Source organism: Halictus rubicundus, chromosome 9, assembly GCF_050948215.1.
Source record: "Halictus rubicundus isolate RS-2024b chromosome 9, iyHalRubi1_principal, whole genome shotgun sequence".
Lineage (NCBI taxonomy): Eukaryota > Metazoa > Arthropoda > Insecta > Hymenoptera > Halictidae > Halictus > Halictus rubicundus.
Window position 1 is genome coordinate 2,805,090 of NC_135157.1, and position 14,895 is coordinate 2,819,984.

Here is a 14,895-nt window from a genome sequence, read left to right on the forward strand (position 1 = left end):
GATCGGCGAAAGCGAGAAAAGGTCAGAACGCGGTGACTCTGGAAAAGAGAAAAGGAAGCGTAGTCTTACAAGGGACGCGAGCGAATCATGTACACTGATTCCGATGAGATTCCAATCCGATGTAATGCTCGAAGAAATATCCGACGCGCATTTCTCTACGTCTTTAAAACGGCCTTTTTTTTTTTAAGATGAAAACAGTTTTTGGTGCTGGAGATGGAAAACTGTTTGATTTAACGTTTCTGAAACTGTTGATCGTTGGGGAATATTTACGTGTGAATCGGGTATTTTGAACGAAGAATTCGTGAGACCAAATAGATGTGTCACATCTAGTAATTTGTGCAAATCATTTCTGCTTTCATCGTTCCACAATTTCGGCGACCTAATGGTGAAGCGGTGTAAGAAATACGAGCGATTTTCTTGAATGTGTTTAGAATGGAATACACAAAATCAGAAAGCTTTTGCCACTGATATTTCTGTAAACATTTTTAGAACAATAGTTACTTTTGATCTCCGATAGAAACGTTTCGTCGGTAACATTCACGGCCGCGTTTGGTTCCCGTTTGTGGATTTCAGCGCTTTTTGACAATCCACCGATAAAAAAAAAAAAGAGGGAACACTGGAGATGAGCAAACTGGTATCGGCCGTTCTCGGTTGCAAACACGCATGTAGACAGAGCGTGTAAAGAGAAGGGGAGTTCGCGTTTCGGTGTGCAACGGCGAACTGCATTGCATTGCCTGCATTTGTACTTGTCGGCTCCCTAGAGGTCGAAAGAGGTGTCGCACCGACTGAACTGTACTGCCATACTCTTCGAGGATACTCCACAACCGGATTCTTCGTCGGATTACGCGGGTACCAGTACCTGCTGTAGCGAAATTCTGGATACGGTTCTAACTGCGCTTTTTTGTCTAATTATTCTTGACGCCGCTGAATTACGTTTCAGCATTAAACTAAATGAGAGGCGCACACGCTCGCGCGCTGTTATCAAGGGATTCGCGACTATCAGATTCGGGGGCCGGGCTAATTAAACGCCCGTGCTATGCACGTCACTCGTGCTCCTGAAGCGTAGTGTAAACAGTGTCAAGACTAGCACCGAATGCGCTGTTAATTCTGAGTGAACACGGAAGAATAATTGAAGACCCTGTCAAAAAATATGGCAAACCTATTTCTCAGTAAAATCGTACTGGTTCAAGTTGTCCTTCTTTGTATGCTGGGTGTCTCATTTGAAGTTTCGCACGCAATTTTTAGGTTTTCTTTTTTTTTTTTTTTATTATAGAAAATCTCATATGAGATTTATTTCAACATGATGAAGAATACAATAGAAAAATTAGAAACGAGAGAAAAATTTTTACAGAATGGAAAACTGAAGGTACAAAAATACTTCGGTTCTAAATAGCTCTAGCCAATGTTTATATTCTGCAACTGCTGTTTACATTTATGTTTAGATGCAAAGTAGACATTCCCAAGCAAGTATACATTGTGTAGTTTTCAGATTTCGGTAAATCGGTTTTACAATTGTGATAGAAAGAGCAACTTCATTCAATTTTCAATTCAATTAAAAAAAAAAAATCCGTGATAAAAGAGACGCGATTAGTTACGATGGTGACGATACGAGTGTTGGACTAACGATTTGGAAAAACGAATTGGTTGTATTAATTGTTTCGTTTTTCAGCTGTGGCACAATTCTGGGTACATAGACGTTCGTGTGCTCCTATTCGGGTAACAATGAAGTCCTCCGCTCGCTAACCGAGTTCCTTAATTGCCGTGCAAATGAAACTGTGCCGGACGATTCCGTAGTCCCGGCTTAACTAGGTGTACGCTTCAACAAATATTAATCTTTGCTCGAAAAGAAATGGTTAGGACAGAACCTACTGAATCTCGGGATGGCCGGGGAGGGGGGAAGATGCCTAATTCATACGATAATTACGGGGCTGCGAAAATGCGAGCAGAAAATGGTACGACGTAAAGATCCTTAATGGCGTCGGTGCACCATTCTGCGACGGGTACGGGGAAGGGGGTGTTGTATCGCCGCGGTAGCTGGTAATTACGATAAAGCTTAATTTTCTGCAGGATGCCGAGCGGTGCGATTTGCGGCTAACCTCCACGGAAAGCCCTGACGGGAGCTTTAGCTGTGATTCGTAGACGGAAAGTGATGCATGCGACCGAGTTGCACCGTGAAATAGTGTAGGTACCACTAGTAAGCACTGCCATTAAGAAGAATATGCCGATTTGTAGGAATCTATTAGGTTGCTGCATACGAAATATCCGATTTTTAACTGTTTTCTAATTTTGTCAACGAAAGCCTCTGGATTATATTACGGTGAAAATTAAATCTTTTGGTCGTTCATGTTCTTAATTTGCGAGATTGTCGTCTTCACTTTTAAGTTTTTCTACCTTCGACAAATGATGCGTTCATTTACCATCAGATTTTAACGAAACATCGCATAATGCTATTGACAATATATTTATTTTTCCATTTACACGAAAGGTTATAGTATAAGGTGATACAGGACTATCAAAATAGGACTATAGATCTTTGATAGCTTACTATAGCCATATTTTTTTAAAGTGAGTTGAGTATTGGTTTCCATTTTGTCATCGAAAAACATACATTCGCACAGTGTGTAGAATTGTTAAAACTTATATGAAAAATAATGAATCTGTTCGATTGTTGAGAGAAAGTTCGGTGATCCTGTAATCTCGCGCAATGCTGATGTGAACTGACCATCAAGATTATGCGACATAACACCTTTAGATTACTTTTTCTGGGATTATGTTAAATCGTTGGTTTATTCCAATAAGCCGGCCGTATTTATAAGAACTGAACGCCTAGTAGGCTATCTAATTTTAAAAGGTGTTTGAATGTTAACTTCCGATCAGCTTAAAGCTGGCAAGGTGAAGTATTGCGATCGATTTTTAATCTGCAGAGGGTATAGATAATCATTTTTACGAAAGGGTCGAGGCGAAGGAAGCGTGAACAAGCACGGTACACAGTGTTACGTGAATAATGATCGGAATAATAGCACGCGTTTAACATCGTTAGCCAGTAATCAGGGTACGGCCTCGACTGGAATTAGGCTTGAGTGGCCCTTCCTGTTCCCGAAGTAAAAGTGTGATTAATTATTGCACGTTCCGAGCACACAATGGATTTCCTTTCGGTCACTATTATTTCTTCTGTCTGTTTTAAACGATCTGAAGTCATCGTACGCGACGAATGCAAATAACGAAATTTTAGGTTATGTTTGTCGTTCCGTTGAGCAATTTCTGTTTCACAGATTTACGCGTAAACTGTCGTTTAAAAGGGCCCGTTTGATTTCTTTCTGTCATTTGAAAGAGAATGATCGTTCCCATTTATTCGGTTTTGCTAGGCTTCTGTTTAAGCTGTGAGCTTCGCAACAAAAAGCGGACCGGTTCAATGCAATTCATCTGCAGAGGAGAATCAACAAACTTTTTGTTTATACACCGAATACGTTCGCTACGCACGATCTGTGTTGTGACAACTAAATCTTTGACTAACGATCTGTATGTTTCAAAGCCCTTCTAAACGCAAATATATTCTACGCACAAAGCTTCAAAAAATACGCAGCATCTACCTAGACTGCGGATTTTATGCATTCATGAGAAGAATGAATAGGAGAAATTCGATAGGGTAGAAATATTAGAAGAATTGGAGGATACCGATATATATTTTTCAACTTTTTAAAATAATTATAGAATGGAGGATGGATATTTCTATTTGGCTTCTATGTCTTGTTATCGATGGGGGCAATTTTTATTTTGCTATTGTTCACTTTGAAAAATGTAATTCTACTTGAAGAAAAGTAGTGTTCCTATTAATACATATTTTTATATTTCATACATATTTTTATAAACAAGTTAAAATATTTTGAGAATATAAAATTCTGCTTACTATCATTTCTTACAAATTCGTGTTTGAAGTTGCATGCACATTTGCAGAAAATCTGAAAGCCGAGATACTGGTGTTAATCTGGATTAGAAATTTCAACTCATCAAGGAGGAATTACATACTTTGAGAAATTGTGACCGTACCTACGCAATGTCGTTCAAAGGGATTTTCCATTTGTGCGGGTATTACCTTTTCTTTTAAAGCCATTTTGCATTCGAGAGGTGTGCACAGAGGACCGGTTTTGCAGCCGTAACACGAAAAATTTTTCATCTAGAGCTGGGTTTTTTCAGGGTATGTAAGCCGATTGTACAATAATCCTCCGCTGGAATAGCTGTAACAGGCATTGGCCAGAACAACACTCTTTACACTTGAACGTTTCTCTCAAAGTGCCGATGAGCAGAGGTACACATAGTTCGAGAATGTGAGACACAGCTTTTTATCAGCTGCGTCGTTCCATTTCTGCGTTTCCATGGTATTAATATGTTATAACTTAGAAAGAATTTAAATTATTCAGAATTAATAGTCTTGTTTTGACTTCAAACATAAAAATATACAGTCGAATTTCGATTATCCGATGTCAAATATATGACTTCTTCGTATTACATGTAAATAGTTCAATTTAAAAAGATTCATGTATAACGCTGTTTACCGTACAACTCGGTAAGAACTTCATTCAACATGCCCCTCTGATTAACTTCGATAAATCAAGTCCTAATGCACTACTAAATGCCCAGTTAAGTATGTACTTAATATTTATCATATAAATCCTTGATTAAATGCATTAATATTCTCCACTTATAAAGTGTTTAAAATTTGTTGTTTAACTAATAGAATAGATTATTTTTAAAATAGTGCAACTATGCTCCTTAAGACAGTCAAACTTTGCCTTGAGGATATTTTCAATAAAAATTGTTAATGACAGAGATAATTAGATGTTCCCATTTAAATGGTTCAATCTGTACATCAACTGATAAATTCCTTCATCTAAAATTACAATTACATGTAATTGTAATTGGTAATTGCAATTATTTGATGAATCATTGTAATTGTAATTGTGGTCCGCAATTACAATTACTGGTTGAGCCAAAGTAATTGCAAGTACCAATTACAATTATATGTAATTGCAATTACCAATTACAACTATATATAATTGTAATTTTATTTCTGCAATTTCAAGTAATTTTAATGCAATTACAAGTAATTGTATTTGGTAGTTGCAATTACTTAATGCCAAAATGACACTAAAAAAAAGTAATTAAATACCTACTTAATGGAAGAGGCTGAAAAACCAATAAGAACATATGTTAGGAAATATTTATTATTTATTAAATATTTATTTGTAGCTAATTATTTTATATTTCACAAAAACGATTACCATTACTTTTCAAAATAACCCTCATTTCAAAGTTGGAGTCGAATAATCTATTTGATTAAAAAAATTAAAATTACAAGGGAATTAAATTACTAAGACTTAAATTACAAGTAATTGCAATTACTTAGTTTCAAGAAGTAATTGTAATTGACAGCCTCAATTACATTACAGTAATTGAAAGGAGTAATTGTAATTACTTAACAAGATTACAGTAATTGTAATTGAGTGTAACAATTACTTCAGTGTAATTGTTCTTTCAAACTACTAATTTTTATATTTTGGACCATTTAACCGTTTTTTCTATTGAAATGATACATACATGTAGTCCACTTTTGCTCATGAAATTAAAGATGTAATTAAATACTCATGTATCTAATTACTGCCCAACTCTGTGCCAGGCCTTTAGCCAGATGTTTCGATCCTGAACATGTTCTAGCTCTCATGTTATTAACTGCAACTTGCACCTTTAACACGTTCACGGACAGTAAAAATTTCAGTGAGCTGCAAAAATAGACAGGCAATTTTTCTTGGAACTAGTTGTACTATCCGAAATCTGATTAGAAATAAACAATAATAATAAGTTAACTGTCATTAGTAATGACAAATGAAATGTATATTAATTACAAAAACAAATTTCAATTTGAAATGTATATTAATTACAAAAACTTAAGGTTGTATAAAATTAAACGAATAAAAATTGGCTTTAAAATTTGAATGCTATAGCATTCACATCATTTTGCATCACTATGAAAATGAATGCTATAGTATTTGCGTCCGCGAACGTGTTAATATCTATATTATTAAAACATTGTTCAAAAACTGGAAATACTGTAGTCCCACTACATAGCTCAAAGGTGCGCTGTAGCAGTTCTCGAAATAAATTGGATTGGAATTACACAATTTTCGTAGTCCGCCTCGCCAGTCGAACGTCTATATTCCGGGGGGGGGGGGGGTTAGACTCGCGACTGTTTGCGGGACTAAGATTGATTACCAATTTGACTTCTCCAAGTAGATAGAGCAAACGTTCCGAGGCTCGGTAGTTCGGTGAATGCAACGGGGCCCGTCGCGAAGCCTTGTCAGTAGTTATCGATTTCTGTAATCAGCATTGTCTGCTTCGCTCAGTCTCAGCTGACTCGATTACCCGAATTATCAAGGAGGGAGTCTCCGAATTAATTAGCGCTGTTCGCGGAGCGGAAGTGGCGACTGTGCATCCTTCAAACACTCTTAGACCCCTGCCTCGTTCGAGGCGGCGCGGCAGCGCACAGTGTGTCGGCAATGAGCGAAAATTAAAAAATCAACTTTTGTGATGGAATTTATTACCTTCATAAAACTGTTCCTAGTTATCGATTACAAAAGTAAGTAATGATATTAAAACCAATAAACAAGTATTGACTAAGCCTGGATACTTCATCTGAAAGAGAAATGTTTGTACGAAAATTCATTTGCCAATTGTGCCAGCGTGATCATTTTATAAAAGTGAAAACTTTTCATTATCTCCACATAAAATGTGCTACTGGAGGTACGTACTTTTTATTTTGAGGTGTGTTTGTTTTTTCCACTTTCTTGAGATCCAATTAATAATGTAAATTTGAACGCTACTGATAACTTCAATTAAGGTTCTAAAAAATACTCCTCAAAGCTCCTTCGTGAATTTTGGAGCGAATTATTTCGTTCTACAATCAATATATGGTTTTCAAAAAAGAAGAACTCGAAAATTATTTTAAATCATCTATTGGGTGGGAACGAAAGTCCGTAGCATTTTCATTCTGTAAAACTGTAACATATTTTCATTCTGTTTTATTATTCTTTGCCATTTTTTATGTAACTTATCATGTTATTGAATAAACCTATGAATAAATATCTTAATTTTATCATTGAATTTTAATTTATAAACGCTACGGACTTTCGTTCCAACTCAACACTTTCGTAACTGTTTACAGAAGAAAGTTACAAGACATGGAAGAGAATAATGCCGTGCATAGTCCAATTGCACAACTTCGCGATGCACCTTCTTGTCAGCTCTGAATAATACATTGCATAATGCTAATTTCAGCACATACATATTTTTTATGTATAAATAAAAGTATTCTAGTGTTTTGAAAACGTTTGGTGACTTGTTCAAGAATACAGTGATTTCTCTATATATGTCGCCAAGGCCTGGATGATAAACGTCGCGGAATTATCCCCACTACCGTGGGGTATACCCCATAAGGGCCACGAAGCTCGAGAGGCCTCGGACGCCGAGGAGTGTAAGGCAAGACCCGTGTTGTTGACATATATCGAGGATTCACTGTACATAATCAAAAATATAGATTTACACTCAAAATTTCAATTGTATTGTCTACAGATCTATTCAAGGTTACTGCACTGTCAAACAAAAAATACAATCACCGCGTTCTCTCTTCTATATTCTACAACTTTCGTCTAAAACAGAGGTGCTCAACATGACTATTAGTGGGCAAGGGCGCTCGCCGATGCCCGTGGACATACAGTGGCTCACGAAAGTATTCGAACGCTTACGTTTACACATTTTAATGAATAAAATAAGATGTACTAAACTAATCTGTATAGAACAATTTGGTATCTATAGTAAGGGGGAAGTCTCAAGATTATGTCAGTACAATATGAAAAGGATTCAACAACGTAGGCAGAAGTTATGATATATTTATTAGAAACACGCATAATAAGTGACTCACAAAAGTATTCGAACGCTACATATATTATTACATTATTTAATGTTAATATTTTGTTGGACCAAATTTAGCAGTAACGATGGGTCTCAATCGATGTTTCATCCTATAAACCAATGATTTTGTAAAAGTACACTCAATGGAATTCCATACTTCTATGATTTTTTGTTTCAGTACCTCCTTTGAAGTTATTTGATATTTATTTAATCTTTTTCCGATTTCAGCCCATAAATTTTCAATTGGATTTATGTCTGGACTTTGCGGTGGAGTAGTTAACATATGTGGTGTGTTATATATGATCCATTCTTTCACAATTCCTGCAGTATGCTTGGGATTGTTATCTTGTTGGAAGTGGAAGTCTTCCAATAATCCTAATTTGCGGGCACTTTCTTTAAGGTTGTCCCTTAAAATATTTAAATACTTATATTTATCGAGTATTCCATCAATGAATACCAAATTTCCGGTGCCACGTGCTGCCATGCACCCCCACACCATAACCGATCCACCTCCGTGTTTCACTGTTCGGTGTAAATGTTTAATTTCCAATTCCGTATTTGGTTTTCTCCAAACATAATTTTGACCATCTGAGGCAAAGATGTTAAATTTAGACTCATTCGAAAAGATGACTTTATCCCAGAAAAAATGATCTTTATTGAGATATGGTTTTGCAAAAGCCAGTCTTTTTTTCGATTAACCGCATTAATATATAGCTTCTTTCGTGGTACACTGCCATGAAAATCATTATTTCGTAAGATTCGCCGACATAATTCGGGATGAACTTCTTTATGAAACATATCAGTTACCATATTTGTGAGTTTAGGAGCGGATATATTAGAATCTTTTTTTATTTCGCGAATGATAATTTTCTGTTCTCTTTCAGTTAATTTCTTTCGTCGACCTGATCGAGCGTTGTTCGCAATTGTTTCTTCATTTTTTGATTTTTTAATAATATAATGTATTGTAGACTTACTTCTGTTTATAATTTCTACAATCTCGTTATATGATTTTCCATCCTTATGCAAACAAACGAAGTATCATTTCTCTTTCACACTTTTGTGTTTCTGACTTTTTAGTCTTCATTTTAACTACTACTGTGCACAGTTCTACGTTGCTGTTACGGAAACGATGCCTTAACGTCAACTGAACGTACCAATGTTTTCATTTAGTAGTAATGTGTACATTCCTTTCTAAGAAAGATGAAAACATATCAACAGCGTTACAGCGTTCGAATACTTTTGTGAGTCACTTATTATGCGTGTTTCTAATAAATATATCATAACTTCTGCCTAAGCTGTTGAATCCTTTTTAGATTTTACTGACATAATCTTGAGACTTCCCCCTCACTACAGATACCAAATTGTTCTATACAGATTAGTTTAGTACATCTTATTATATTCATTAAAATTTGTAAACGTAAGCATTCGAATACTTTCGTGAGCCACTGTAGCTACAGGCAAAGCCCGGGTAAGTGACTTAGCGAAATGGGAGTAGGCCGTAGCACAGCCGTAGCGTGCCACGTAACTCTGACCAGTGTCGTCAGATCAAGACTTGTTCCGCTTCTACCGCGCTGTTCCCCAAGTTTCTGACGCGTTCCGTCTCTGTCGTGCATACTCCGGTACTGGCAGGGAGAGGGTAACTTTTTCCCCTCAATTCGTGCTCCCTCACCACATCTGGCGACACTAGTTGTGACAATGAGTGTGACAAATAGATGCAGCCTTGCCCGTAGTGGCGTGGCTTTGTACTTTGTAACCACCGTTCTGTGTATGCCCAGGGCAAGAAAGCCGCTGCCCATACGGGCATACGCTGAACAGTTCTGATCTAAAACATTCTTTCGTATCACCTACAATTTTCCAGTAATGGAATTTTGTTGAGAAAACGGGCTTGCCAATGCACTGTGGCGCGGTGCGGCGCGAAGACAATCGAGAGAGAAAAAGCAAATCAATGGGAAAGATGCATCCTTAAAAAGTTTCGAATCCCATTCCCGTAGGAAAGTGATCGATGGTCTGCCACTTAAGCTTTGGATTCGTTTAGACGCGAACGGAAAAAACATGAAACACACTGCTTTTTGGTGTAACGAAGATCAAGCACCTCGGGGTTCGATAAAGATTTTCATGGGTGCGATTCTTTCGAAATTTCAACGGTACCCGGCACAGGGCGGTGCGGAGTCTTTTCGCTATCCACCGATAACGCGGGCGCGAGCGGTGGCGGAGATAATAAAGTTTATTATACCTGGATTTAACGGCCAGGGTCTGCGGGATGAACATTTCCTCCGTAGGGCTGAATAAAAACCGGTATACTACGCAATTACGACAAAGTGTCTCGTTCCCCTGTAATTCGAACCTCGTATAAACAGCGGGACGCGATTCGTCGAATCCATCGGGCATCCGGGCAAGGATTAAACTTACGCTTCTTGATCCTCGACCGTAAACCTTAATTGAATATATCCCGGCGAGCACGGGCGGCAACAGTCAGCCGCTGATTGCACGAGGATCCAAGGGAACGCGGATGTTTTCTTTACACGAACGACTTATCATTCGCATGAAACTACATACTTGAACGAACCTCGCGAGTTCGCCGGCGCGGAAAGATTCTAGAAAAGTTCCCTATACCCGTGACGGGTATATTATGGTTCATTATTACGAGTGGTTTCGAGATTAGGCTAAGGGACCCAATAATTGTAAGGGTACTAAGTAATTGTATTTTTAAAGCGTATTGAATATTAAAAAAGAGGTATTCAATTTTTTTCATTAAAATCAGTTAATATATATATATATATATATAATGTATCTCTTATTTAATATTCATTATGCTTTAAAAATAAGCATAATTGATATAGGCACAGTAATTGGTACCCTCGTAGTAATTGGGTCTCTTACCTAATATGTACAGTGAATTCACACTCCTCGTTTACACTCCTCGACGTCCCGCGGTAGTGGGGATAATTTCGCGACGTTTATCATCCAGGCCTTGGCGACATATATAGAGAAATCACTGTATTTACATTCGAAGGGCTCGGAAGTGAATCAATAGATACCTACGTGTGCCGCTCATTTGTCTAGTTAATTTATAAAAATAGAAAGTAGAGAAAATTGAAAAAATAGTGTACATTCATTTTTAAAAGTTGTTTCTATCTTTGTCATTCAGTGATATTAACCTTAACCATTAAGGAAATACAATATCATATACTAGAATGTATTTTAATATTATATATAAGAATACACTCGGATAAGTCCATTAGAATGAAAACTGAGATAATTACGCTCAGTTATAAAAAAAAATATTAGTGCATTTGAATATTTAGGAGAATATACTTATGAACCAACAACACAGAAATAAATTTACGTAAAACAAAATAAAATCATGCTGTTATAATTAAACCAACAGCTGTGAAATATTCTCATGTTTTCGTCCTCATTATTTTCTGGCTTATTTTCAATTACTATTAAAAGTATACGTTAAGGAATATGCACATAAAATTATACCACAGGTTATGCTTCGCTGGCCATCATTAAAATCAGTTCAATTCTGTTCAATATTAAATAAATATTCGAAATAATCGTTATGAAAAGGGCTATTCTCTAATGGCAAAGATATTTTCTGTTATTTTGCTGATAATTATATACGACGGTATATAATTACGTGTTAGGTTACAAATATGGCGTATATGTATGTCTTGAACGATAAAAGAAACAAAAAGATAATTTGCACTGATAGTTTTCCGAATAATTTTATTTAGCTATCCAACATAAGTATAACTGTCTATTGTACAAAAATTTGTAATGTAATAACAATATTTGTAAATTTTCGTTTAACACGTAACAGAAATGTTGAACACATTTCCTGTAGAAAATTGATAATATTGTATGCTCTTTGAGGAACTGTTTCGAACGTCAGTAACAGAATCACGAAATTCACCTAAAGGCTGATTTAATCATTAGAGATGTTCGTACACTGAAATTTTGTGGTTATTTCGCGTTCTACTGAACTTCAATACGGTAACTATGCGTATCAACCGAGTGAACCCTTACCATAATTCCCTTTGGCCGCGGATTGCACTCGGAATCTCTAATCAATAATACCACTCCGAATCGTGAAAGGCCTCTTACTTATCAACTCTCACGATTATCATTATTGTTCGTAATGGTTTATTGATTTATGCAGGATAAACAACATGACTTTATCACTTAAAACATCATCCTTATCTTTGATGGCAGATAAAAATTTCAAGAAGGAAATTGTCTGATACAATGTGGCAATTATTGCGATGATTAAACAATGTCTGTCAAGTTCATATGTTTGAAAATTTCATTTCAGCAATGGGTTACATGTCAATAGTGAAATAACTGCGACCTTCATAATTCTTTTGCTGAAATACAGAATCATCACATCAAGATCATTTGTTGTTTACAAGGCATTGGCCATAATGATGACAATATGTACACCCATTTAACTAACTATCGATGAACTGGAATTTTTTAAAGATACGATTATAGTTATGTCATGAAACATATTTTAAGCGATCAAATTATGTTGTTGTCCCTGTATACGACTACAGTAATGTCTCGTTAAACAGAAGATACATTGTCGAAGTCATAGTGGTATTATACGTAGACGCATTAACGGAAGAAGCTTGCCGATGATTACTTAAACCCTTTGTAGGATTTCGCAATAGTCGGCTTTATGGCGACCGTCGAGATTAAAATCTTTATCGATATGACTGAAACGATCTATCAAATCAATTGGTTGAAATATTCCCAGATTCTATCTTTCGCTTGCCGGCACACCCGTGCAATAAGTCAAATTGCCAACCAGTTATTTTTTAATAATTCGTTCGGTCCACTTCCGGTTGGCGTATATCTGCCGGAAAGTCGCAAATCTGTCAATGGAACGCTATAGGATGCTTTTAAAAAAGTCCAATAAATTCCTGGCAATTTATACTTGAGCGCTGTTCCTATGGTCGTTGTTCCGTCACGGAACATCGACCCTTGTTGAGCTGTACATACTTTTCCGTTCTCATCAATGGGACGAACTTCTGCGATCATCTAATAGTTTATATAGTTAGTTTAGTTTATTTTCAGCCTGAATGGCCCCGAAAAGCACTCGGTTTTTAATTCCAGTGCTCTCTATTTCATACTTTACATTTATGATATAATATTACCTTTTGGCTTATTAGATGTATCTTACTTCTGTAACTTGAGCTCTGTGTACTTGAATATCTTGGTTATTTTAAACATTACGAGAAAATGTTACTTACAGTAGTTGTAGGGTTTAAGAAACTACATAATATGGTATAAATGATACCTTTGTTTTTTTTTTTTAATGGAATGACCAATTTTTTATGCTCGATTTCGATAGATTGGCATATTCTGAGTATAAAAGTACTAAAGTGTATTTGTCCTAAAACTTATCGTTGCTGAGATATTTCACTGCTTTCATGAAGAATGTTCGAAATGTCGGCCAAAGACAGCAATACAACGTGGTAGTCGTTGAACTGTTGCGTCTCTTACACGTCTTATTGTTGGAGCATTTATTGTAGCACACGCTACGATAATTCGTTGCTTCATATCTTCCGGAGTTGTTGCTGAATCTCGGTACACAACATTTTTCAATATTCCTCACAAGAAAAAATCTAGGGGTGTTAAATCTGGACTTCGTGCTGGCCAGCAAATAGTGCCACCGCGTCCTATCCATCGATTTGGGAATATTTCATTAAGTGAACTTCTCACCTAGTGTTCCTTCTCGAGAATTCTTTCTTGAGAAATTTTATAAGTGATTATTTCTCATTTCTCAAGAAAAATTCCAGTATTTCTCGAGAAATTTAAATTTGGGAAAATTCTTATTTAAAACTTTAGAAAAACTGAATACTGAATTGAGTAATGAGTTTCTGTTGTTATTAAAGAAGAAATATCTAAAAGAAGAGATAAGATTGTTGTATCCCTTATAAAATATCTGCATAATCCAGAATCTCTGCAAAAAGATTCAGGAGATACATTATTTTATTTAACATCCAAGGCAGATATGTATAAAATGGCAAAACAAATTCTAAATAGACTTTTTGGAAAATATGACAATGATTCTTCTGAAAATAGTAAAAAACTTTCAGATTCTCAGAATGAAGAACTATCACTGGAAAAACAGTTAGAATTAGAAATTGCAGATAGCCTTGAAGAATGTAGTGTCAAGAGTTTAGCGGCAGAAGAAAATAAATTCCGGACTCTAACAAAGGAATTCCAAATTTGTGAGTCCACTGAAAAAAAGACAATCTTCAGCCACTTTCGGATGTTCTGTATACGATAAAGCCAACATCCACACAAAATGAAAGAAATTTTTCTACGGCTACAGATTTTGTTACAATAAAAAGAAGTAGATTGTTTGATTCTACATTAGACGCATTATGCTTCTTAAGAAGTCATTTCAAAACAAAAGCGTAATGTTTCACTTTACAAAAGTTTGGTAAAAGTTTCCCAATATATAATAATTTCCAATTTATATCTCGAGAATTCTCGAGAATTCTTGAGAAATGTAGTCTTATTTCTTATTTCTCAAGAAATGAAAAATGTTGACAAATCAGGAACACTATTCTCACCCTTCTAGCGTAGTGTGTTGGATATCTATCGTACTGATACCATATTGTCTGACGTACGCTTAAGGGCACGTTTTCTAATTTTGACCAGTAAAAGTGCCAATTAATAAGGTCCAATTATTTGTTGTCCTATGATTCCACACCACACATTAATGGACCAGCGTCTTTGATGATCAATTTCTCGTAGCCAGTGAGGATTTTGTACTGACCAACAATGCGTGTTATGTAAATCAACACGGCCAGTGTTGATAAAAGTAGCCTCATCGATAAATGGTATTAAAGAGAAAAAAAGTGGGTTGATTTGTAGCTGCTCTTGAGCTCATCCACAAAATCTGACACGATTTAC